A 27,832-nucleotide genomic window follows, 5' to 3' on the forward strand; every position below is an offset into this window, starting at 1 on the left:
AAAGGAATAATACCTATGGCTCCCACTGTTCAGTACAATAGACTTACAACAATTTAAATATTACAAATTAAATAAATACAATTATTCAGGAGCTCAAATATACATAAATTAAAATATTCAAGAAAAATTATTTACATAACATCAACCACCTCATCCCTATAATTAATTTTTGGAAATACTCATTTTTAGACACACATGTTTCAGGAGAAGTAATAAAACATTTCTATTTCTTTCACCAAGAAGGTATCAGTGGAGGCCACTAGAAAGCTGGGACTCCCTTGGGGCGCCTGGGTGGCTCAGTCGGTTAAGCGTCTGACTTCAGCTCAGGTCACGATCTCGCGGTCCGTGGGTTCGAGCCCCGCGTTAGGCTCTGGACTGATGGCTCAGAGCCTGGAGCCTGCTTCCGATTCTGTGTCTCCCTCTCTCTCTGCCCCTCCCCCGTTCATGCTCTGTCTCTCTCTGTCCCAAAAATAAATAAACGTTAAAAAAAAAAAAAAATTTAAGAAAGCTGGGACTCCCACCATACTCAGTAATAATAAGGTCAATCCCTTCAGTTGTCAATGGATGGGGAATCTGGGTAACAAGGCAGCACTCCCACCCTCCTAACGGAGAGTGTTAGAGGAATCCAGTTAAACCCAAAGATTTTAATAAAATCCAGAGTCACATTACATAATCCTCAAAATGGCCACATTTCAACAGAAAGTCATTCCTTACATCAAATATCACAAAGATCTCAAGCTAAATAAAAATTTTAAATGTTTGAAAGATGCCAACATCAAAATGACAGAGATGTTAGAATTATCTGAAAAGGATTTTAAATTTCAACAACCCATTAGAACACATTTGAAACAAATGAAAATATTAGAAAGTCTCTGCACGCACACGCGCACACACACACACACACACACACAAACACACACAAAATAGATGACGTAAAGAAGAACCAAATGGAAATTTTAGAACTGAAAAATATAACAATTGAAATAATAACCTCAGTGGATAAGCTCAAGAACACAGTGGAGCAGACAAAAGAAAGAATCAGCAAGCTGCAAGACAACAGAAATTAATCAATCAAAGCAACAGAGAGAAAATAGACAGAAAAAAAGAACAGATTTAGAGACCTGTGGGACAGCTGGGTTGTTTCTAGGTTTTGACTATAATAAATAAAACCACTGTAAAATAAACAAAACTGCTGTATACATCTAACATTCATGCAGTTGAATCCTGAAAAGAGAGGAAAGTGTGTGGCTGAAAAATTCTTGAGAAAATAAGGTCTAAAATCTTTCCAAACTTGCCAATAAACATAAACTACAGATTCAAGAAGCTAAGCAAATTCCAAACAGGAAAAATAAAGAAATCCATGCCACTACATATCATAATTAAATTTCTGAAAACTAAAAACAAAGAAAAAATCTTGAAAGTAGCCAGAGGAACATAACAATTTAGGAGAACAATTCAAATGTGAGTAGGCTTCTCAAAAGAAGCCTATAAAGAAGATCTATAAACAGAAAAGAAATCACTGAACATCAGGAAGGATGAACAGAATAAGCAAATATAGGAGTAAAAACAATAGACTTCTCTTCTCCTCTTGAGTTTCTAACAAAAATTATAATGCTACCTGATATGTTTCTACATGTATAGAGAGGAAATATTTAAGACAATTCTATGAAGAAGGGGAAAAGGATAAAAAGGAAGGTAAGATTTCTCCACTTTATTCAAACTTTCAAAATAATGACACCATCAACTATAATAAGTTATGTATGTATGATGTATGTAAATAAAAATAAAATTCTAAAAAATGTTCAAATATGTACTATACATGGCATATAAAGGTAGGAAAAACACATGGGGAGAAAAAAAACAGAGAAAACTAAAATGAAAAAAATAAAATGACAAACTTAAGTCCTAACATAACCAATAATTACATTAAAGTTAAATAGGTTAAATACACCAATTAAAATAGAGTGGCAGAGTGAACTTTTAAAAAAAAGAACCAATTGTATGATATCTAGAAGAAACTCACTTCAAATTATATACAAGATGGAAAGTAAAAGTGTTGCAAAAGACATACCATGTAAACATTTATCAAAAGAAGGCAGAAGTGATTATGTTAATATCATATAAAGTAGAACCTTCACAGCAAAGAAAATTACTAGAGATAGAGAAGGAAATTATCTGATGTTAAAAAAAAAAAAAAAACAATACTACACTGTTTAACTAACTTGAATTTAAATGGATAAAAACAAATCTTAAGTATCAACCTATCAAGAAGCTATAAGAATTCTAATGTGTATGTACCAAAAAATAGAGTTGCAAAATATGTGAAACAAAAACTAAGACCATTAAATGGAGAATAGACAAGTTGGGAATTATATTGGAAATTTCAACACTCTCTCTCAACAATTGATAGAAAAACTAGGAAGAACATCAGCAAGGAATAAAATAACTCAACGACACCATCAACCAATGGAATTTAATTGACATTTATAGAACACACCACACAATAATAGCAGAATGCACATTTTCAAGTGTGCACAGAACATATACCAGGCTAAATCATATCCTGGACCATAAGATAATCTCAAAACTTTAGAATTAAATCACACAAAGTGTTTTCTCTGACCTCAATAGAATCAAACTGGAAATCAATAATAGATGATGGGAAAATATTCAAATACTTGAAAACTAATCAACATATTTCTAAATAATCTATGGGTCAAAAAGGAAATCTCAAAGGAATTAAAAACACATTGCAATGAATGAAAATTAAAATAGTATGTATCAAAATACTATGTGTGACATAGCTAAAGCAGTGCTGTGAGGAAAATTTATAGTCCAAAAATGCATACAGTAAAAATAGGAACAGTTTCAAATCAATTATCTAAGCTCCCCCTCAAGAAATTATGAAAAAAAGAGCAAAATAAATCCAAAGCAAATGGAAGTAAAGAAATAATAAAGATAAGAATGGAAATCAATGAAATTAAAAACAGAAAAACGTTAGAGAAAATCAATGAAACAAAGAGCTGGTTTGTTGAAAAGATCATTAAGACTGGCAAACCTCTAACAAGACTGGCAAAGAAAAGTGAGAAAAGGCACAAATTACAAAAGAAAGAAAAGGGAGAAAACGAAAGAAAGAAAAAGGAAAGAAAGAAAGAAAGAAAGAAAGAAAGAAAGAAAGAAAGGAAAAGGGGACAGGAAGGAAAGGGAAGGGAAGGAAAGGGAAAGGAAAAGGGAGAGATGTCACTACAGACTTTGCAGGCATCAAAAGTGTAAGAGAATACTATAAAAAATAAAACACACATAAATTTGACAACTTAGATGAATTGGACCATCCTCAAAACACAAATTACCACAACTCACTGAATATTAAATAGGTAATTTTAATATTCCTATAACTCTTAAGGATATTGGATGCATAATTTAAACCCCCCAAAAAGAAGTTTCAAAGCCCAAGTAAGTGGTTTCAATGAATAATTCTACCAAATGTTTAAAGAAGAATCAATACCAATTCTATGCAATCTCAACACAGGCATAGAAAGAAAGAAAGAAAGAAAGAACGAACGAACTGTCCTTATTTGCAGATGACATAACTGTCTAGAAGAAAACCCCAAGGAAACAATAATACTAATTAAAAAAAAAAAAAACCTCCTAGAATAAGAGAGTTTAGCAAGGTCACATGGTATAAGGTAATTATGCAAAATAAATTTTATTTCTATATAATAGCAATGAACATTTGACAATTAAAATTAAATACAATACCATGCACTTAGGTATAAATCTAAGAAAAACATGTACACAATTTATATGCTTAAAACCACAAAATGTTAGAAAAGAAATCAAAGCAGATCTAATAAGTGGAGAAGCATACCATGTCCATGGATTGGATAACTCAACCTCTACCTCTGACACAAAAATTAATTCAAAATGGATCATGGACTTAAATGTAAACTTTCAGAAAAATTAGGGGAAAATGCAATATTTAGGGCTGGACAGAGTTCTAAGAATTCACGCTAAACACAATCCAAAAGGAAAAATTTATAAATTTGATTTCATCAAAATTATAAACTTTTGTTCTGCAAAAGACCTTGTTGAGAGAAAAATAAGACAAGTCCAGATTAGAATAAAATACTTGCAAACCATATACCCAACAAAGGACTAATCTAATTTTATTAGACTATATAATTTTATTAGAATCTAAATAGACTAATTAGACTAATATCTAATTAGAATATGAGGAAAAGACAAGAAATGGCAGTTCACCAAAAAAGATATACAGATGGCAAATAAGTACTTGAAAAGATGTTCAACATCACTAGCCTTAAGGAAAATTCAAATTAAAGCCACAATGAGATATCACTACACACCTATAAGAATTTTTTTTATTTTTATAAAAGAAAAAATAGGACATCAACTTCTATATACAAAGCTTGGAGAAATTGGATAACTCATACACTGCTAATGAGAATGTAAAATGGTACAATCACTCTGAGAAAATGTTGGCAATTTCTTTTAAAAATTAAACTTGCAAGTACTATACTACCCACCTGTACTCCTGGCATTTATCTCAGAGAAACTAAACTTTCCTTCACACAAAAACCTGTAGAAGAATTTTTACAGTAGTTTTATTTATTATGGTCAAAACCTAGAAATAACCCAGATGTTCTTTAGTGTGTGAATGCTTTAACAAATTTGTGATACATCTGTACCATGATTAGCCATAAAAAGGAATGATCTATTGATATGTGCAACAACCTAGGCGAATTTCCAAAGAATTATGTTAAGTCGAAAAAATGCCAATCTCAAAAAGGTATACATACTCTAGGATTTCATGTATTTAACATTCCTGAAATGAAAACATTTATAGAGACAGAGAACAGATTAGTGGTTGCCAAGGATTGGGGAGGGTTGGAAGGTTGGGGGGGAGAGGGAATGTTGTGGTAATGAAAATATTACCACTGAGGGAAACAATAAAAGTTACACGGGATCTTTCCCTATTACTTCTAACCATCGCATGTGAATATACAATTACCTCACAATAAAAGTGAATTATCTTTCCAGATTGGAGCTGGTCATTGCCAGTTATTCATTAGCATTAATTTAGTGTAAGTAAACATACAAATAGCTCACTAAAGTAGGATAAACTAATATGTTATGGGCAGAAAAGTGGGAAAGGATTGATTTAATGAACAATAAACACCTATTTCCTGGGACCAAATTTGGCTATCATGTTATTTGTTCATCAAGGCAAATTTGGTAAGTTAATATAAAGTGAATAAATGTGAAGGAGTAAGACGCTTGCTTTCTGACACTCCAGTAAAAACCAAAGAAGAAACCTCAGAATTTAAAATCATAACACATTACTTCAAATAGTTCTACCAGTTTGAAAGTTCAGGTTAAAAGAAGTTTGTTCTTTACAAAGTCAAAAGTTTTGAAGTTATATTAGATAAGCAAAAACTATTTGGATAGTGTAGTCTACTTAAAATTAAAATTATAATTACTATGCACATGTTATTTTATTTGAATCTATCCTCTTTGGAATTTGACTACTTTGAAGTTTTTATTTCTAGCACATGAAAATAAATTCTGAACCTAACACATTAATCTCTAATTTTAGCTAGTAATTCACCCAAATCAAATCTCTCTCATGCCCCATCTGTTACTACCTCAAAAGTTATTGGTGCATAAAGTTGTACAAACATGTTATAGCCATTACCAACTCTTCAGCAGTTTGATATTCTGTTCTTATGGCACAAGTAAAACAAAATAAAACATAAAAAGTCTTTTTGTTCAGCGAATTGCCTCTTTAACAGTGGATCCTGTTCCAGTTGAGCCCTTCGATAAATTGCAATATGCAATGGTAGAAAATAGCTGAGTTGGGGGCCAGTGGTGGGAGACAGCTGAACTGCCTCATAGACTAGAGGACTCAGAGGCAATTAAAGGAGAGGATGGGGGGGGGGGGATGTAAAGGTTAAGAAGGAAAGGTAAAATGGAGAAAGAGGAAAGAGAAGAGACAGTTCAGGGGAAAGCTACGTAAGGTAAAGTGGATAGTCAAAACAAGCTGGTCATGAGAACACCAAAGGGCAGTTAAAGACAAGCATTTTAATATTATTTTGAAGTTGTTTGCCCTCCTGTAACATCCCTCTCTTCTCTTCTTCCTCAACCCTCAAAATTATCTACTACATTCACACATGAATTTCTTATGTGGACAGAAAGAAGACAGTCCACTAAGAAAAATTTACTTAAAAACTGGATTCCTTGCCTACATTGAGTTGATGTAAAACAGGGCAACATAAGCAAGGCCACAAGGAGGTGCATCTGCTAAGCAGAGCAGAAGCAGGAAAGCAAACTCAAGGATGACCACGAGGATATAAACCTTCCCTGCTTCCACAGGCATCTTAGAGAGGTTCCCAAATTCTCACAACAGGGACTGGATAGAATCTGTAGTATATATGGGGGTGCCTGGGTGGCTCAGTCAGTTGAGTGCCCAACTCTTGATTTCAGCTCAGGTCATGATCCCAGGGTCATGGGATCGAGCCCCATGTTGGGCTCCATGCTGAGCATAGAGCCTGCTTAAGATTCTCTCTCTCTCTCCCTCTGCCCCTCTCCCCGGCTCACACTCGCTCTCTCTCTCTCAAACAGATTAAATAATTAAACAAATAAATATCAGCACCCATACACACACACAACAGAATAAAGTGTTAAGATATAAAACAATAAGATCTAATAAGAAAATGATACATAATACAACACATAGAACATTTTTACTTACAAGATTTTTGTCTTAGTTCATTAAAGAAATGCACAAATCTTAAATGAAAAATATAAGTAAACAACATTTCATGCCACTGGCAAAAATAATGTTATTTGGCTAATGAAAGCTAGGAAATCAATGACTACCTGGGGATATGAAGAAATTTCTATACTAACTCAGGCACACAGACAAAACCTCATTCCTGTAGAACAATATTGCATTAAAATAATAGGAAGTTCATACAGTTAAGAGTCCATACCTATAGTTAGAGCTGAAATAACATCTAAGAAAAATCCAGTAAAAAGCAATCCAACAAATTCGGGAAAGAGCTCCAAGGGTTTTGATTAAAAATGATAGTAACTCCAAACACAAAAATGTGGCCCACTTAGCCATGATAAAAAACAGGAGTTAGACTTAGAGATATGAAAATGCTATTTGTTAAGGAGGCTAGAGTTTGGAGAACCAAGAAAGAAAATATCAAATGTGACAGGATGATTATGGTAATGAGTCAAACATCTGGCTCAGGTATGTGTGTGTGTGTGTGTGTGTGTGTGTGTGTGTGTGCACGCGCACATGGGCACATGTGCATGTATGCACTTGTGTGTGTGACTGTCTTTCAAAGTAGAAAACAGGATTAATTATGATTCCTATTTTTATGGCAAATAGTAAGTTGAAATGTGGGGTACATCAATATCATCCTTTCTGTATATCTGGACATACAAACCTGCCCATTCCTTTTAGTCAAAAATGAGCCACTCACACTAAGACATTTACTTGATGGAACTACAAGTCAGCAGGCTCATCCCTAACCTCTGCACATAATAGATCTGGCCTCACTAATAATCAGACTTAAGACCATTCATATATGCCTCCAATCCTATGAGGTCATCAACAAAAGTCCTTGAGACAGTTGTTTAGTAGGTGGGTATGATGTGTTGGTCCCTTCAAGGTGACCTTGAGGTATACAGAAAAGGGGAGCAGCAGGAGTGATTAATAAAGCTCAGCCTTGGGCCCACTCTCTGCCAAGCCTCCGGGGGGGGGGGGGGGGAGGGCCTTTTAGGTAAAACTCCCAGAACAGTCTTGACCAGTTCCAGCTAAGACTTTAAGGAAAAAAGTTAACACCTGCCAAGCCATAGAAAGCAGAAAACATTACAAGGGAAAACTTCCATGATTATAGAAAAATATAGGTGAAATGGAGGCTTACATCAAGCTAGGTTGAAGAAATATAACAGAAAAAAAAAAAAAGAACTTACAGAAAAAGAAAAATTCAATAGTTATTTTCTTAAAATATTTACTAATAATTTGAGAGCTCCTTGTTATGAACTAAATTATGTTTCCCCCAAATTTATATGTGGAAGTTCTAAAACCCCAATGCGGGCTGTATCTAGATATAGAGGCTTTAAGGAGGTAATTAAGGTTAAATGAGATCATAAGGGTGAGATCCTAAACCAAAAGGACTCGTGTCTTTACAAAAAGGGGAAGAGACACCCGAGATCTCTCTCCATGCACATATAGAGGAAAGGCAGTGTGAGGATACAGTGAGAAGGCAGCCAACTGCAAGCCAGAAAAAGAGTTCTCACCAGAAATCGAATTTGATGGTTCTCTGATCTGGGACTTTCAGCTTCCAGAACCGTGAGAAAATAAACCTCTGTTGTTTAAGCCACCAATCTAGAATATTTTGCAATAGCAGCATGAGCAGACTAATGCATTCATACCCAAGAAATATCCTAAAGTTTAATACATATCCAAGTATTATTGAGAGCTTGTGTATCCAGCTCTGTGGTAAACTGAGGTTGAAAAATGAAATTTAAAACATGACTCCCAATGAACGGACCCTTGTTAGTTACACAAAAGTTACACAAAGCAATTAGTGAATGAAACAAAGCTACCTTAAATTATGAAAATAATTGTAAAACCATATGACAAAATACTAACACATAAACGAAATATTCAAGAATGGCAAATAGGCTTCCTTTCCAATGCGATTTTCAATGTATGGTGACTGAAATGCTACGTTAAGATATATTTTAATGGGCAACTGGCCCACTGGGAAAGAAAACTATGATAGATTTATGATGTGTACATGGATGTGGAAGACTGAAAAGTGGAGACGGCTGTATCCGTGTGGGCCAGAATTACCAAGAAAGGATTTGCAATGGAGGGGATGGCTCTCAAGTTGTGACTGACAACAGGCTATGTTCTGGATACATAACAGAGAGGACAGCAATGTATGAATGAGTATGATTCAAAGCAGGAAGTAGATAACAGCAACAAATCTGTTTATTCCAGTGGGTAGAGTGACAACACAATATAGACTCAGGGGGTTGATCCTACTTACCAAATTCTAAAGTAAGCACAGTAAAACAACTGACTTGAAAAAGCAGAGAACAGAACTACCACTTGACTAGCCATTAGTTAAGAACTCAGATTTTTTTCTAATGCAGAAGATTTACACTAATTAGGGATTCATGATGATACACACATCTCAAAATGGGAAGCATCTCGAGGATTGAAGCCTCTCTTGAAAAGTATGCCAAACAATGGCATAACCAGGCAATTATACTTCCATTTAAATTTAAATATAATAACAGAGCTCTCCTTCTTATAAAATTTTTAGGGAAAATCTGAAACTAAGATTGTTATTAATAGGCTTGACTCAAAGCACCAAGACTGAATTATTAATAATTCATTCAATGTGATGATAGTCTAGAGCAAAGCCAAAAGATTTGACCATCTGATTTGAAGTGATCAAATCTTTTGGTAGCTAATTATGCCTGACTCAAGGGATTAAACAAGCAGATCAGCATATTAAAATGCTCCATCTCTGCATAATTGGATATATTTTCTGGATATTGCATTTACTTTCTGTGTCACATGCAGAGATGCTTATTCATGTGTTTAATAAATTTTTTCTTAATTGCTCTAATAATTCTTAATGTTGATTTTCCCACTGTCATTTAAACAATTTTTATGGTAGTGTCTAGACTTTTGCTGTTTGTAAATTGGCAGGTCAATTTTTCTCACCATAGCACTCCCAGAATTGAGTAGAAATTTTATCGTGTTTCATCATCTGAACACAAATCCAAGTCACTCTAAAATAGAGGAAGCATCTATATTAGTGTTAGACTCCCTATATAGAAGAATATGCTTCCGACCAGATTTCACCCCTTTGTTTTTCATAGCTTCATGCCCACTACAAAAGCTCCTGGGTCACCTCGTGTACTTTCAGACAAATAATGTTGAGGCAGAAGGTGATAACCTTCCCTAGAAGGCACATCTCAAGAGTGTGAACATTTAGATGCAAAGAACACAAAATAATCATATTCACCCCAGGACTCTGAAGAACACTGAGGATTATTTTACATTTAACCTCCTCCTAACCAAGCAGACATGCATTTTAGCGGTTCCATAGTAAGTAAATGTTTGGCATAAAAATCTCTCTTCAATTAGGATTTTCTAGAGTGTCAAGCAAATGGTTTAATAAAGTATTCCCTGATCTAGTTCTGAAGTGAGAACCATCTGTAGTGGCTTTGTGTTTTGCTTTCCTCCACAGAAAAAGTATTCTTTGATATTACGGAGTTGATGCAAACATCATGCAGGCATGACTCCAGTTACTGGAAAGAAACTAGACATGTACAGCTAACTCAAATAGCAAATAGAATGGCCAAATGTAATTTTTAAAGACCAAATTGTTTCTGAAATTGATAAGCCACAGTGTATTCAATGTGATATTAGTGAGATATTACAGGCTGTAAAAAATAAAAGAGGGCCAATCAGAGACATTATCTTAGAAGTTACCATAGCTATAAACATAAACTACGTCTGTATAAGAAATAGTTGAAGAAGGGTTTTGCTGGTCTCCGGACTTTGTCTGATTCCAAGCAACAGAAAATCTGACCAACAGGGACTTCAACAAATACAGGTCTATCTCTCTCATAATAAGAGGCATAAAGCCAGGCAGCCCAGAACTGATGTAATACCAAGTGCTTTTTGACTGTCCGCTTTGCCACCCTTCACACATTGACCTTGTTGTCACACTTGTCACCTCATGTTCAAAGACTGACCCCTAGGCATCACCGGACGGACACTCCACTTCCCAGTCATAAAAAGGGGGAGGGACCTAGGTTCCTTTTCATGGGAAACGTGAGAGCTCTCCTGGGAACCACACCTAAAAAACTTCTTGCATCTCATTCACCAGAGCTAGATGACACAGCTCTCCTGAGACCAACTGCTAGCCCTGGGGGGATAAGAGAACCACACAGATTAAAGCACTAATGATTCATCCCAGTGCGGTCAAGACAAATCAGACAAAGCATGGGGGGACAAATGCTAATTAGGCCACTGATAGTGGCTGTGATGGGCTTGAGCATGTATGTCATCTTTTCCCAGCAAACCATTTTGGAAAAGGAACCACGTGTCTCTACCTGATTTTATTCAAACGTACCCAATGCATTACATTTGAATTGCAAAGTATTTTTAAATAAATCAACGGTAAAACTGAAAGCATTTTAATGCACTTTACAAACTTGAAAATTGCCCAAAAGACAGAGGGAGAGAGGAACAGACTGTTTGTCCAGTTCTTGAGATGTTTGGTTCGTAGAACCTCTTTGCTGTAACACAAAATCTCCCCCTGCTTCTAGCCATACACCTTCCCCATCCCTCCTCTTCCAGCTTTCCTGTGGGCTGCCCTGCCATCATCTCTTATAACCTTCTCTTTCCCCTAACTAGCCCTGTCCTCACCAAATATACCCTTCTTCAATATTCAATCTCCAGGGCACTACAACTTGACATCTGCCCTCAACACTCCACTAAAAAGACTTGAAATGAAGTCATCTCCTGTCAGATTCATTTTTTATCTTTCTTTACCTGCCTATAGCACTTAAAGATAGTGACCACTCTCTGTTTAATCTTTCCCCTGTTGACTCCATAATACTCCTCTTCTGGAAGGCAGTATATTAGAACAGTTAAATGCATGGGCTCATGATCCAGACGGGGACTCCATTCCAAGTTATATGAATTTACCATCTGTAAACAGAAATGAGAAATCCCTTTAAGCAATCTGTGCCTCCATTGTCTCATTTGTGAAAAAGGAATCCTGGTACCAGCTCCTTCACAGGGTTATGAGAGAATTCCATTAGATAACCCATTCAAAGGATTTAACATAGGACCTACCACAGCTGGTGTTCAGTAAGAATTCTTAACTACTATTCCTCTCATATCCCTTCCAGTCCTTCTTGTCAGTTTGCAAACTGTAGGCTGACTTACAAAACAGATGTACCCCGAAAAGAAGCTCATATCGTTTTAACAACAGCTTTGTCCAGACCTATATGTTTCAAGACAAAACTATAGTAACAGTGACTCCACATGGGCTCATGTGTTCCAAAGACAGGACCACTGAGTTTTTCAACAACCCACCTAGTTTATAAATGCTGACCAATTTCTGCCCAAATCATGCCAGCTTCTCCCTAAAACTAAAACTAATTGAAACATCCAAATCTTTTCACTTTGAATTGTTCTCAAGGCAAATTTCTCTTAGTTCTCTCTGTTTAAAAATAGCTCATTGGTGCAAATATAAGACTTGACTTTTATTTTCTTCTTGTTGGTTTATTCCTACTTTGGGGACTTCAAATTTTGAATATTGCTTCTCTCAAACAAAATAGCTACTATCTCGTCCAGTTCATCTCTTACCAGGAAACTTGATAAGCATGTGTCCTAAATTACTGATAAAAAGATTTAGCAGGAAAGGATCTAGAATAAAGTGACTTGTAAAAAGCCACTTGCACTCACCCTCATGTTCTACTGGTTCATCAGTCAGCTGTACAACTAGCGTGAATCCACCTAGCTTGTCTATTAGCCAGCCAGTCATTTTCCAATTTGGGGACAAAAAAATTGGGAAATTTTTCTCAAATTCTTTACTGAAACTAAGATGCAACATTCCTCCATTTTTCCCCTTGTATAAATGAGGATTGTTATTTGATGAGGTAAGACTTCTAAAGCAATTTTAAAGCTCCTTAAAAATATGTAATGATGGCGAAATATCAAGGTGGGGTTTTTTTTATCTTTTTGTGAGTCATAAGTCCCTTTGAGAATCAGTGAAAAGCTATGAATAATCTTCCTCAAAATTAAAAAAAAATTAATGTTTATTTATTTTTGAGAGAGAGACAGAGAGACAGAGAGAGAGAGACAGAGCATGAGCAGGGGAGAGGCACAGAATCGGAAGCAGGCTCCAGGCTCTGAGTTGTCAGCACAGATCCTGACGCGGGGCTCGAACTCATGAGCTGTGAGATCTGACCTAAGCCGAAGTCAGACGCCTGACTGAGCTACCAGGTGCCCTTCAAAAAATGTTTTTAAATGCTCATGCACACAGTGCATACAGCTTATCATTATTATGTATAGTGGAAAAAGGAATTGTGCTTTATAATTATGGCCATCAGAGAAAGAGATGAAATTTTCATTAACATATCAATTCAACTTTAGACATAAATATTTTTTTTTTAATTTTTTTTTCAACGTTTTTTATTTATTTTTGGGACAGAGAGAGACAGAGCATGAACGGGGGAGGGGCAGAGAGAGAGGGAGACACAGAATCGGAAACAGGCTCCAGGCTCCGAGCCATCAGCCCAGAGCCTGACGCGGGGCTCGAACTCACGGACCGCGAGATCGTGACCTGGCTGAAGCCGGACGCTTAACCGACTGCGCCACCCAGGCGCCCCCATAAATATTTTTTTAACTTATTCTTTTTTTTTTCCTCCCTGAAAACAGCAAAGATCTATTTGGCACAAAATTTAAATTAAACATCAAGAATCACCATTTAAAAATGAAGATTTCTCTATCTACATCAAGTTTTATAAACAGCTTTTCAACAGCCTAATTTTTCCAAAGCACCTAGCTGCTTTCTCTTGTACATACAGAATGTAGTCTTTGCGGACGTATAAAAATCATATTGACGGTCTCTTTACAGGTGAAAACTAGCATTCCACCATGTTGCTAAAGAATTTTTACTTTTTCCATGCTACAGAACAAGACTACTCCAGGAGACCTAGGCTGCCACTTACATTGAAGCCTCAATATTAACAGAAGTCAGCAAGGAATCACTTACCAAGATTTATAAGGGTACTTGTCTTATTTAACTTATCTTGTAGAATTGATTCTCTAAGAAATTCTGACACAAAGTTAACTGATATGAAACCATGATAAAGTGTTTCTCAAACACGTCATAGACATCAAAGGAATCTGCACAACAACTTTATGATCTTATGATACACAGGATAAAATAAGCAAGCATCCATGATAATATCAGTCAAAAATGTCCAAATGAGTTTATTTTTTAAAAAAGTCATTGTTAAAGCATTCACAAAAAAGCCAGTGGCAAGATTTTTATAGGTGATTTTCAACTGGTTTTAATTACCTACATCAAAGTAATTTGCTTACATCTGAACAAAATTAAGCTATCTAACACTTCCTCCCAAATGAAGCAGAAGTTCTGGACAAACCTCTCTCTTACGGTGACTGTCCTCACATTTATGTCATTAAATCTTTTTTAAATGAATGGTGACTGTTTCTCAGAATTCTTTTGGGAGATAGGGAGTACACAGGAGGAGAAAGTGGAAAGATAAGTTGGGGAGATAATGAGATTGTGATTAAATTCTTTTCTTTTTTTTCTGAGATTATATACAAACTATAGAATTATAGTAGAGTACAAGTGAAATACTGCCACCCAGTGGAATTATAACATAAATAAAATCTTGAAATTTGAAAAGACTACAAAAATTCCCTAACAATTTTTAATTGGAATGATAAAGCTTAGTGATTTTCCAAGTACTTTCAAATACATTATTCCTCAAAAATAAAAGTCCAGTGGGACAGACAGCAACTGTGTAAGCACATCTTTTCCTGAGTCTGAGGTTCTAGTGGATTAAGCGACTTGACAGAGCCCTATGTTCACTGGAGCCCAAGGATGCGGCTCCCAGGTCAAGGCTGCTTACACCACGGAGCCCTCCTGAAAGACCCTCTGCCTACTCTTGTCCAAACAAGAGTTTTATTTTCTTTTGTTTTGTTTTTTCTCCGTGTCCCAGTTTTTGTGGTTTTGCAGGAGAATGCTGGACATGAAACATAATTGCAAACATTCGGCTGTGCAAAAGAGAACAGTGCTTAAGTACAAACCGAGACATGATTCTTAAATTAAGTGCTTAAACACAACTAAGGTCCCACAACCACCTGGACTCTAGGGTCAGTGTGGCAGAACTGCCTGTGGACTCAGGAAGAGGTCCTAAATCCCCTTCCCACCCCCAGCCTCCACAACCAATACATGGAATCTGGTGCCAATGGTCCATCGCAAAGAGCTCCTTTTAGAACCTTCCCCAGTCCTCTATACGTGATCTGGCAGGGACAAGGACACTGGAATTTCTGGAATATCAGTGGTCCCTAACATAAGTATTCTACGTGATGGCCTTGGTCCCCGTGTCTGGGAAGCACACCGCTATGACTTTCTTCAGCTCGCGTACAGAACCAGCACAAAGGCGCACCCTGGCCCCCAGGACATTGGACCATGTGCCCTTGAATAAGGTTTTGCCCCCTTCGTCATGGAAGGTTTCCACCAGCAGTCGAGGGTCCCCTCGTATGTAACGTCAGCTCCTTTGTGCCCCCACCGCATCATCACCTGCAACTGCACGGTGTCGAAGGGGCAGGAGAGCCCGCCTGCCGCGGCTGTCACGGTCTGGGGATGTTCCTGGGGCCCGGGAGCGTGCCTTCGGCTGGGTCGTACACGCCGAAGTAGGCCGCCGGGTGGACAATGGTGATGCCCTGCCCCAGACACTGAAGCCGTGGTCCAGGCCCCGGTGCCTGGTCATCTTTACCAGACAGTCCCCCAGGCCTTTGAACTCCTGCTCGGACTTCCCCATGTCGGCTGCCATTGGGGTTGGGGCGAAATCGGGGGGGGGGGGGGGGGGGGGCATGAAGCAGAGGGAGGTGGCTCCAGGTGCCCCACCTGAGGCCAGATCACCGGCAAAATAACTCCAGAACTGCGTGCGCTTGTCCACGCCCCTCCCCCCTCCAGGAAGATCTGCTTGTACTTATCCCGGAAGGCCAGGTTGAGGGCTGTGTGGGGAAGTAGCGGATGACGTTGGCCAGGTCAGGGCAGCACGCCCTGCTCCTGGGGGATGCGCACGATGCAGTCTGCGATGCCCTTGCACCGCTGGTTGGCGGCAATCTGCTCGCACCTGCAGCAGCCACTGTGCCCGCTGATCAGGGTCACGGCCGTCTTAGAGATGGTGGCAGTGAGGTCTCCAGCCAGGAAGTATTTCAGAGAAGAGAAAACAGAGACTTGGCGATTATCAAAGCTTCTCAAACATCTCCAAGGGGTCTTGGGAACATAGCTTGAAGCAGTACCCCATACTGTCATGAAAATTCTTGGAAGACTTGTATTTTTCCCTTAAAAATTCCTGTGAGATTTGTGCTCTATTCTAGATCATATGCATGTCTCCTTCAACTTGAAATAATGTTTCTGTCCCCCTGAAATGTCTTTTAGACACTGTTGCTTTAAGACAATAGTGGATTTCTATTATTCACTAGTCCAGGACCATACTGAAGATGAGAAGACAGTTTTAGTATACCAGTTTGAGACACCTGGAAAGTACCTTGCTCAAGTTCATTCATTCATCAAGTATTTAATGAACACCTGCCAAATGCTAGGCATTGTTTTAGATCGTAGGGCATGCTATGATAATAAACACCTAAGTTATCAGGTCTCCTAGAAGAGCAAAGGTTTATTTCTTGCCTGGGCTGGAGTTCACTGTGGATTGGCTAAGCAAGGGCCATTCTTCACATTTCATCATCTTCAGGCTGGGATCATCAGACAGAGCAGTCACTATTTGGAACATCAATAGTAATCTCTTGGCAGAGAGAAAGGAGTACGGCAAAGCAATAGGAAGTGACACACATCATTTCCTCTTATATTTTATTAACCAAAGCAAGCCATATGACAAAGATATTCTTCTTCAACAGAGCAAAGAAGAATAATTCACCCAGAGGGGGAGGATGTGAACACTGGCAAACAATTAACAGTATGCCTTACCCCACCTTTTCCAAATATGCTGAGGAAAGGTGGTTCTGGGTAACATAAAGGACAGAGGTCAGATCTCTCAGTCTGCTAGATGGGAATTCAAGCAGTTAAAAGAAAGGGTTATCATAGAAGGCCAGAGGACTTGGAGTATGTAGATGTCAGACACATGAGATCTACACGAGTATGTATTAGACAAGTAGAAACGTATTTCGAATGTTTATAACTCTGATTTATGGTCCCAAGTCCCAGTACTGACACAGTATTTTATCAGCACAAAGTCCTGAAAGCTGCCTGTTTCTACTGCAGGATACCACATCTGATCAGAAGCAATATGGCAGGGTTGCTCAATGTACCTATAAATAAAACCATAGCCATGGAGGTGGGAGTGGTACACAAATTATATCCCTGATCAACATGTCAGGGCCTGCCTAACTCAAATGTATGTCAAACCCACAACCAGTTGAGTGGGGCAACAGAGCCAGTATAGGCACTAATCGTATACAGTAAAACCTTGGTTTTCGAGCATAATTCATTCCAGAAACATGCTTGTAATCCAAAACACTTCTATATCAAGGCAAATTTCCCCATAAGAAATAATGGAAACTCAGATGATTCGTTCCACAACCCAAAAATATTCATATAAAAATGGTTACAATAGGGATACCTGGGTGGCTCAGTCAGTTGATCGTCCAATTTTGACTCAGGTCATGATCTCATAGTTCATGAGTTCAAGCCCCACATTGGGCTTGCTACTGTCAGCTTGTCAGCACCAGGTCTGCTTTGGATCTTCCGTCCCCCTCTCTCCCTGACACTCCCCACTCATGCTCTCTCAAAAAAGTAAGAAAAAAAACACTTAAAAATGATTACAATACTGTAATATAATACAAAATAATAAAAAATACAAAATATAAAGAAAAATAAACAAATTAACCTGCACTTAACTTTGAAAACCTTCGTGGCTGCTGTGAGGGAGACAAGAGAGAGGAGGGTTACTGTGTAGGACAACTTTCTCTATCACTCACAGAAATCATTGCTGTCTATTGGCCCAATGGAATCTTTTTCTTTTCTTGCAACGTTAACAAGGAATCTATCCAACGACATTTGTTTTTGCCTCCTTTCGAGGATTTTGTGAAAATGTGACATTGCGTTGTTGTTGAATAGATTCATTGCTCACACTACTACGGCCTTATTCAGGTGGTGCTTTTCTACAAAATTTGGCACTGTTTCCCACATTTTACATATCTCCCTAATCTCATTTGAAGTAAGGGATTCGTCCGCTTTTTTCTCCGCCTCCTCTGCAGACAAGATGCAGATGTGGATTTCTTATAATATCTTGCAATTTCAGCCACTCGCATACCTCATTCGTACTTCTCGATTTCTTTCTTTCTTAACTTCCACTGTAGTTATCTCCTTCTTCTTACTGCCTTTCTTTTCAACCGTTTTCTGCATGAGGGCCATTGTACACGCTCTCATGGATGTTGACTACAGTACAGTATTAATAAACTCTTATCATATACTGCATTTAATGTAACTGGCAATAAGGCAGCAAAGGGTCTGTATCTGCAGGCAGCCTGACATAGAAGGAAGCAAAGCACTCCTAGCTGACTCTGGTATGGAAAAGCAAAGGACGGTCCATGGGTGCTTTTAAGTGACAGAAAATACACTAGTGCCAGTTGTGGGCACCTTCCAATGTTCTGAAAAATCACTTATTTCTGCCTAACACCGCGGCCTGAGACCAAACATCTGAGCATGGGAGATGATCACTCACAATCCCACAGAGAGAGAGAGAGAGAGAGAAAGAAGGAGAGAGGGAGAGAGAGAGAATGAGAACCAGTGGCTCAGTTGTGATCATGTGACATTCAGCATCACATACTACTCATATTGCAAGACATCGCTCATTTATCAAGTTAAAATTTATTAGAAATGTTTGCTCGTCTTGCAGAACGCTCACAGGACAAATTACTTGCAATCCAAAGTTTTACTGTATATGACTAAAACTATGTGAGTTCACTAAACTGTGTGCTACTATTTTCATAGCTCCATAAGATCTCCAGTTGGAAGAGTGCATAGTATTCCTTCCCGTTGCTAATGCTGGAAGGTTGAGCCTCTGACCAGAAGCTCTAATGAAAGCCTTCATACTGAATCCAACCAACACGAATGGCCTCGGCAGCTGCCAGAGAAAAAGAAAGCAATCTGTCCTACAATGCCACCAATGGACCATGGCAGACACCCCATAGAGATTAAGGTACTAATCCCCTGTATCCCTAATCCAAGGAAATAAGTATATGCCTGTATGGGTGTTGTACCTTAATCAGAGGTTTGGTTTAGATAGATTCAATAATTTTACATCATATAATCATTTGTATTTAAGAACTGTATCATAAGTATAAATTATTTGAAGAAGCCGCCTCTGATTTTCATATTATTCCACCAAAGCCAATGGAATAACGTAGCATGGTTTATTGCAGATCTAAGACTGCCACAACTGTGACAGAAATCCAAGAAAAGCGACAGCATTATCAAAGAGTTGCATGAAATGCTGGGGGTAAATAAAGAGTCTGGGTGGCTGGAACTCTTGATTGTTTTCAGCAAGCGGCAGGAGTGCAGACAAAAGTAGATAACTGACAGATTGTGAGGAGCCTCAAAGGTCATAGTAAGAAGTTTGGATTCATTTTGTAGGAAATAAGAAATCATCAAAGAATTTTTAATCATAGATGTGACACTATCCAATTTGTATTTTAGGAAGATAATCCTGGTAGCAGCGTGGAGGAAGGACTGAATAGAGAAGGGACACAAAGGAGTTAGATCTTGTAAAAGGCCACTGAAATGCCAAGAAACCAAACCATAACAGAAGCAGTAGGATGAAAATAAAAAGAGGTGGCTGGGGGTGGGGTATGGGTTGAATGGAACTATTGCAACTTGCAGAATCCCTTACAGTGGTCTCCCAAACCACCTGGTTTTCAAAAGTACCTTGGGAAACTGTAAAATTCTTAGTCCCTGGCCAGTCTCAGAACTATTAAATCAAAATCTCTTAAGGATGTAGACTAGGAAATGCTTGTCACACCCCAGGGGTTCATGATGTAATCAGCCCAGCCTAAGAAGTTATGCTTCTACAAACTTACTTAAGTGACTGAGCTAGTGTCTTTAAATCATGAAAGTACGAATGAAGAATGTATAATCAGTTACAAAGAGCCCCATATTGTATGGTTCCATTTATATGAAATATTCAGAATAGGCAAATGAACAGAGACAGAAAATATATTACTGCATTTGCCAGAGGATGGAGGAAGGAGAAATGGGGATTGATTTGTTGTGAAAATGTTGGAGAATTAATGTTGATTACACAACGTCGTAAATATACTAAAAACCACTGAATTTTTACGCTTAAAGGGGTGAATTTTATGACATGTAACTTAGATCTCAATAAAACTCCTTTTAAATAAATGAATTTCTAGATTCCACCTTTGGAGATTCCATAAATCTGCAACTGACCCAAGAATCTGTATGTTTAAAAAGCTCACCAGGTTGGGGCACCTGGGTGGCTCAGGTCATGATCTCATGGTTCGTGGGTTCGAGCCCTGCATTGGGCTCGCTGCTATCAGCACAAAGCCCACTTCAGATCCTCTGTTCCCCTCTCTGTCTGCCCCTCCCCCGCTCACTCTCTTGCGCTCTCTCTCTCTCAAAAATAAATAAACAAATAAAAACATTTTTAAAATGTTTTTAACATTTTAAAAGCTCACTAGGTCAATGAAAACAATCAACAAAACTAAAAGGCAACCAACAAAATGGGAAAAGAAATTTGTATTAACATATATGATTTTAGTATCCAAAATCTATAATGAACTTATCAAACTCAACACCCAAAAAATGAACCCAGTTAAGAAATGGGCAGAAGATATGAAAGACATTTTTCCGAAGAAGACATCCAGATGGCTAACAGACACATGAAAAGATGCTCAACACTACTCATAATCAGGGAAATACAAATCAAAACCATGATGAGATACCACCTCACACCTGTCAGAATGGCTAAAATTAACAACACAAGAAAAATAGGTGTTGGCAGGGATGCGAAGAAAGGGAAACCCTCTTGCACTGTTGGTGGGAATGCAAACTGGTACAGTCACTCTGGAAAACAGAATGGAGGTTCCTCAAAAAACTAAAAGTAGGGGTGCCTGGGTGGCTCAGTTGGTTAAGCATCTGTCTTCTGCTCAAGTCATGATCTCCTGGTTCATGGGTTCGAGCCCTGTGTTGGGCCCTGTGCTGACAGCTCAAAGCCTGGAGCCTGCTTCGGATTCTGTGTGTCTCTCACTCTCTGCTCCTCTCCTGCTCATGCTCTGTCTCTGTGTCTCAAAAATTAATAAATGTTAAAAAAAAAAATAGAACAATGCTACGATCCAGCAGTTGCACTATTAGATATTCACCCAAAGGATACAAAAATACAGATTTGAAGGCATACATGCAGCCCAATGTTTATAGCAGCATTATCAATAATAGCCATACTATGGAGAGAGTACAGATGTCCATCGACTGCTAAATGGATAAAGATGCGTGTGTGTGTGTGTGTGTGTGTGTGTGTGTATATATATATATATATACATACACATACTGGAAATTAGCCATCAAAAGGAATGAAATCTTGCCATTTGCAATGACATGGATGGAGCTAGAATGTATTAAGCTAAGTGAAATAAGTCAATCAGATAAAGACAAATATCATATGATTTCACTCATATGTGGAATTTATTTTTTAATGTTTATATTTGAGAGAGAGAGAGAAAATGTGAGTGGGGAGGGGTAAAGAGAGAGGGGGACAGAAGATCTGAAGTGGACTTTGTGCTGACAGCAGAGAGCCCAATGCAGGGCTCAAACTCAGGAACCATGAGATCATGACCTGAGCTGAAGTCAGACACTTAACTGACTGAGCCACCCAGGTATCCCTCCTCATATGGGGAATTTAAAAAACAAAACAGATGAACAGATGGGAAGCGTGGGGGCGGGGGGGGGGGGGGAGAAGAGAGGGAAACAAACCACAAGAGACTCAATGATAGAAAACAAACTGAGGGTTGATGGAGGGAAGCAGGTGAGGAATGGGTTAGATGGGTGATGGGTATTAAAAAGGGCACCTGTTGTGATGAGCACTGGGTGTTGTATATAAATGAGGAATCACTGAATTCTACTTCTGAAATCAATATTGCTCTGTATATTAACTAATTAATGCACCAGGTGATCCTAATGCTCAGTCAGGTTAGGGAATCACTGATGCATCTAGAAAATTCACTACAGAGTTCCCTGAGTTACACTTGCAGAAAAAGAAAAGATGCCAACAGCAGTGGCTCAAAATGAACAAAGCAGAGAGAAAGGCTGTCCCTGCCTCAGTCCTCCAGGCCTCAGGAAAGAAGGCCCTACTCACCCCCGCACAGAGGATGCCCCCCTCCCTCCTGCAGTCCTCATTTCCACCTCCCTCACCAGCTGGCCCCAAAGCACTCTCCCCTGTACAGCTCAGCCACCCATCACAGGCCTTCCAGGGAGTTCTATCACAAAAGGCCTAAAAACTTAAATGCCTTTGAACCCCAGACTTCGGCTTTTCCCTTGTCACTCTAATAAAACCATGATTCTCACATCTGGCTGATTTCTAAAAATAATTCTGATGCTTTTACTTTCACAATTACAGAAAAAAATAATGAGGGAAGATCCTATCTTTCTTTAAATACCAGGTTTGTTTAAAACACTATCCCTTCTATAAAGACTTCCCTGACCCCTCTCCCATTCCTGAATTCTTACTGGGATGAACTTCCTCCGCATCACTGCATATAGATTTTCAGATTTCTGTCACGGTCCCTCCTTGATTATAAATCTTTGTCTTCTCAGCTAGAATGTAAATCTCTTAAGTTCAAGAGCTGTGAATTTTTCACTGTTGTTTCCAAGCACCTATTACAATTCCAAGTGGATAACTGAGCCTCAAAATTGTGTTGAGTTGACTATGTGAATCAAACACCTATTCTGATTTGTTAGGATTTTTTTCTAATTGAGGAAGGGAAAGTTATATACATCCTTTCTCAATGGCTAATACCAAAGTAAGGTTTTAAACAAGACTAAAATGTGAAGTTTAGTGAAATTAATACATTTTTATTTTCATAGTATTTTTTTCATCTTTGTAATAGCAGAGTACCTAAAAGAGTTCCCTGTTTTAAGTCTGATTTGGATGATGTCTCTCTACATTCCTCACACCTAATTAGATCGATTCACTAATGAATTCTAAGTGCATCTCTCTGAAAAATAATAAAACCTCTTCAACTACAATCAAAAGACATCATCAAGTAAAAATTGCAGATTCAAATTTCCAAGCAGAGTAAGTAAAGACTGAAGCTTTTGCAAAAATGTATACACAGTTCGGGGGTAAAGTGCTTTTCTAAGAAAATTTTTATAGGATACTCCCTCATTGCAAACAAATGCGAAATATCACTAAAAAACGATAAATATAAATAAGCCAGTGATAAAATCCTGTCAATATTTTAATATAAAATAATTATTACTTCCATTTACAAAGCATATTCGTATGTATTAGCTCAATACTTCTTCATAATTATTCTGAACTAGTGTTAAAGCGATGCTTTAAGCCAACATGTTTCTGTATTCAACATTCAGAATCCGCACCACCTCAGAACTTAATACACTATATTGAGATTAGCTCTGAATAGAAGATCATGGAAATAACAGTGTAACCTCCAAATACAATCTTCGGTGAATGGGAGTCCAAAATTTCTCCAGCTCTGGAATTATTCTGGGTAACGGTCGTCACGCTCCTCAAATAGATTTTTTAGTGATTTCAGTCAATGATGAAGGTAATAAATTGGTACTTTATAGCAAAAGACATGAATCTAAATGCTATAGTAACTTTTTCCAAAGGCACAAATAGTTCATAAAATCTACAAATATAGCATCCAGAAATTTTGGCAATCATAAGTGAAATGTTGATAAAAATCTTCTTTGCTCATGGACATAATATAGAATTATGACAATACAATATAATATAATATATTACATCATTATAATATAATTATAATATAATAATATAATATAATAACTATAATGTAAAATTATAGTTTACTAAACTGAAAAGAAAATGATTTCACAGTAACCGTTTATCTAATTCTCTATGGTTTAATTAGCTAAAATTCAGGATAAAGCTCTATGTTATGTTAACGTGACATTATGATTTAACAGTTAAAAACATGAAGGTCATAGAACTGAAAATGTTAAGCTTCTCACTCGGTGCATACTGGCTGTACTACAGACCTACGCTGGCTGGATGCAGCCCAGGATCCCACCATCGGAGCAAAAAACAGAGAACTGTCCAGATAACAATATTCAAGTTGAGGATCTCGGAATAACAGAACATTTTAATGAGCCTTCCTGTACAGAAGCCGATAGCGAGATCTAAGAGACGCCCAGCGAGGGGGACCTGACCTGCCAGCAAAGCCTGAGTCTTTTGCAGAAAGTTGAAATCTCCTCTGACGTTTCTCATCTCATTAAGTCCAACTGTAAATCTTTTCCTCATTCCCTCTCGCATCCCAAATACTCATGAGCATTATTTTTACACAAAGAAACACAGTGAAATATAAAATCTCCACTATATGCATTTTATTTTCCCAAATTAAACAACATAAAGTATGTTATACTTGTTTAAAATTTTTAAATTATTTTCTTAGTATTTTTTATTTTGAGACAGAGAGCAAGCAAGGGAAGGGCAGAGAGATAGGGAGAGAGAGAAAATCCCAAGCAGACTCCACACTGCCCACGCAGATCCCAACACGGGGCTCAAACTCACAAACCATGAGATGATGACCTGAGCCAAAATCGAGTCGGATGCTTAACCCTATACTTGTGCCCCTACACTTGTTTAAATTAATGCTTTATCCAACTGATTATTTTGTTTCTTTAGGAGCAGCAAAGAACATTTTTAAGATTGTAGTCGATGTACCACCTTTAAAAAGAAAAAGTTCATAACTTTTCTCCCTCCACACTGTGTGAGCATGCGACAATATTTTTTCTTTAACCTACCCTAAAACTAGAACCTCATTCTGCTTCTAGGGGACATGAACAAATCGTATAAAAGCAGCAAGAATTTTCATTTCAGCTCTCATTAACTCTCTGGCAAATGATAGAGGATCAGGTACTAGAGGAGACTGAATAAGAAACTGCAATAATATCTACTCCTGGATTATTTTCCTCCTGTCTAGTACAACTGGTTTGGATCCACAAGGCAAGGAAATGCTTGCCATTTTGGTTTGAAGATCCTTCTTGATGTTATTAAAAATTCGGGTCATTTTGGCTGATACAACACAAAAAAGAATGCTCTCAAGAAAAAGGAGTTGGGGAGCCACCAAGAGAATGTCAAGAGAAGGATCATTTGGAGTAAGTAGAGTTATCAACTCACTTCCCCATTCTTTCTCATTCTCTGTCAATTCCCTTCTCGCCGATAATACAGAGATATCCCAGATCTTACACAGCCAGCACGAACTCTTTCTCATCTGTGAAGTCCCACAGTTAAGAGTTTGTAGATGGGATATTAAAATTCATTCACCAAATTCCCATGCCCTGCTTAGTGCTGAATCATGCCTAAAAGAAGCTGTTTCCCACAGCCAGCGTTTCCCATAGGTTAGCACCGTGTGAGCTTAGATTATCCACTAAACCTCTTTGGACCCCCCTTTCTCCATCATAAAATGAAATCATCGTACAATAATTTCAGGTGACCAAGAAACAGTAAAGTTTCATTATAATTTTTAGGTGGAATTTTTCATTCAACAGTAATAAACTATTACCAAAATAAATCTTTCTTGACCATGTCATATGTCACTCTTCAAAGGTTTCCTTATCCTTGTCATTCCTATCTCATTACACTATTCTCCTGTAATGCTCTACCAGGCCCCTCTGTGTGTACTGCCTTTTTAATGATTCCTTAACTTTGATTCCTTCCTTTTTGATGGTTCCTTTGAGTGTAGTAAGCAAAACTATGTTCTTGAAAGACTCTCACCTCATAATGGATGAAACAAAGGACCAAGGTCATACTTCGGAGATTGTTCTTCTACTCAAAGTTTATCCGATTAAAATTGAGTGCACTGTATCCACAAAACTCAGCTGCAATGTGGATGATATCTCTTATTCAGTACATGTCCATCTATCCTCCACTCAAACCAAGTCTTCCCCAAGGTATAGCATAGCTGGAGTAGAAGCAGAAGTAGAAATGGGAAAGGCAAGTAATATTGGGAGATGTAGCATAATCTAGAATATAATCCATTGTATGGATTAGTCAAATATTACACAAAACTGCTGCTTCTATGAACATAAACTTTCTTCAAGATCAATGAATTTTGTATTGAAAATGAAAAGACCAAGGTAATTCAGCTGCTATAAATTGTTGGCTATTTCAAAGTGATAGCTACTACTTTCTTCTAGGCACTTTATGAACTAGTCCTGGTAACAACCCTAGTACAGTTTTTAATCATCCCTTTTTAGAAAGGAAGCAAACAAAGTTATGGGGTTAAGTAATTTATATAAGGTTATACAAGTCTGTGGCAGAATCTGATGTCTGATCAGAGTTTATCCTATTCCAAACACTTGTTCTTTCCACTGTGCTATGGTATCCCTTCATATTACCTTCTAAATACATGTCTTTTATCTAGAGTATAGAAAACAGTGAAGTAGGCATAGGGCAAGTTTTCCCACCCAAAGACAACTGATAACCTTCTTTAATAATTTAGAATGTTAATAATAACGAATTAGATATTAGAAAAAATTTACTACACGTTGTGGGTTGAATTGTGTCCCCAAAAATTCATATGTTGAGATCCTACCCTTCAGTTCTTCTGAATATTATCTTATTTCGAAACAGTACCTTTACAGTAGTAGTCAACTTTAAAATGAAGTCACTGGGATAGGCATTAATGCAATGTGACTGGTGTCCTCATAAAGAGAGAAAATTTGGACAGAGAGATGCATAGAGAGAAGATCAAGTAAGGATTAGGGAAAAGATGACCATCTACAAGCCACGGAGAAAGGCCTTGGACAGATCTTTCCCTCACACACCTCAGAAGAAACCAATCCTGCTGAAACTCTGATTTGGGACTTCTAGCCTCCAGAACTATGAGAAAATAAATCTGTTGTTTAAGTCATCCAGTCTGTGGTAATTTTTTATGGTACCCCTAGAAAACTAATACATTATCTTAAAATATAAAGTTATGCATGGTGATTTGTTTAATCTCCTTAAATTATAATAGGTTATTTAAAAATTAGAAATGTTCATGTCATTTCTACTTTAACATAATCATTGTTGTGGCACAAAAAGTAATATGAAATGAAGATAAATTAATTTTTGAAAAGAAAAAAAGAGTGGAGTAAAAATAGTGATAATTTGAATGTTGAACTTACGGCCATTAACATCTAAAACCATAAACCGAGACAGAGTGTTACTGAGTAGGGACAAAATTTAATGCCAGGTTCTAAGTAAAGAGTTAAGGATCTTCAGCATTAAAGAAAACAAGGAGGGGTGCCTGGGTGGCTCAGTCGGTTGGGCGGCTGACTTCAGCTCAGGTCATGATCTTGCGGTCTGTGAGTTTGAGCCCCGCATTGGGCTCCATGCTGACAGCTTGCAGCCCGGAGCCTGCTTCGGATTCTGTGTCTCCCTCTCTCTCTGCCCCTTCCCCATTCGCACTCTGTCTCTCTCTGTCTTTCAAAGGTGAAGAAATGTTAAAAAAAAATTTTTTTTTGATTAAAAAAAAAAAAGAAAACCAGGAAAACAACCTAATTTTAACAAGAAAAATACATATATTAGACTCTGTATGTGTGTGAATCCATGTACATATAAATACACACACATAAATATATTAGAAATAAACCACAAAATCAAGAATTATTTTGTGGGGCATCTGGGTGGCTCAGTTGGTTAAGCATCTAATTCTTGATTTCAGCTCAGGTCATGATCTCACAGTTCGTGAGTTTGAGCCCCAAGCCGGGCTCTG

General features: G+C 37.8%; 1 protein-coding gene and 1 pseudogene across 2 annotated transcripts in view; both read right to left on the reverse strand.

Moving 5' to 3' along the window:
- Window positions 1-27,832, reverse strand: part of EPM2A (EPM2A glucan phosphatase, laforin) — a 108,720-nt gene that overhangs the window by 71,863 nt on the left and 9,025 nt on the right. The gene's annotated exons all lie outside the window — the stretch shown is intronic.
- LOC125938169 (ADP/ATP translocase 3-like) lies at window positions 9,805-16,151 on the reverse strand (annotated as a pseudogene).

This window comes from Panthera uncia (assembly GCF_023721935.1).
Source record: "Panthera uncia isolate 11264 chromosome B2 unlocalized genomic scaffold, Puncia_PCG_1.0 HiC_scaffold_24, whole genome shotgun sequence".
NCBI classification, from domain to species: Eukaryota; Metazoa; Chordata; class Mammalia; order Carnivora; family Felidae; genus Panthera; species Panthera uncia.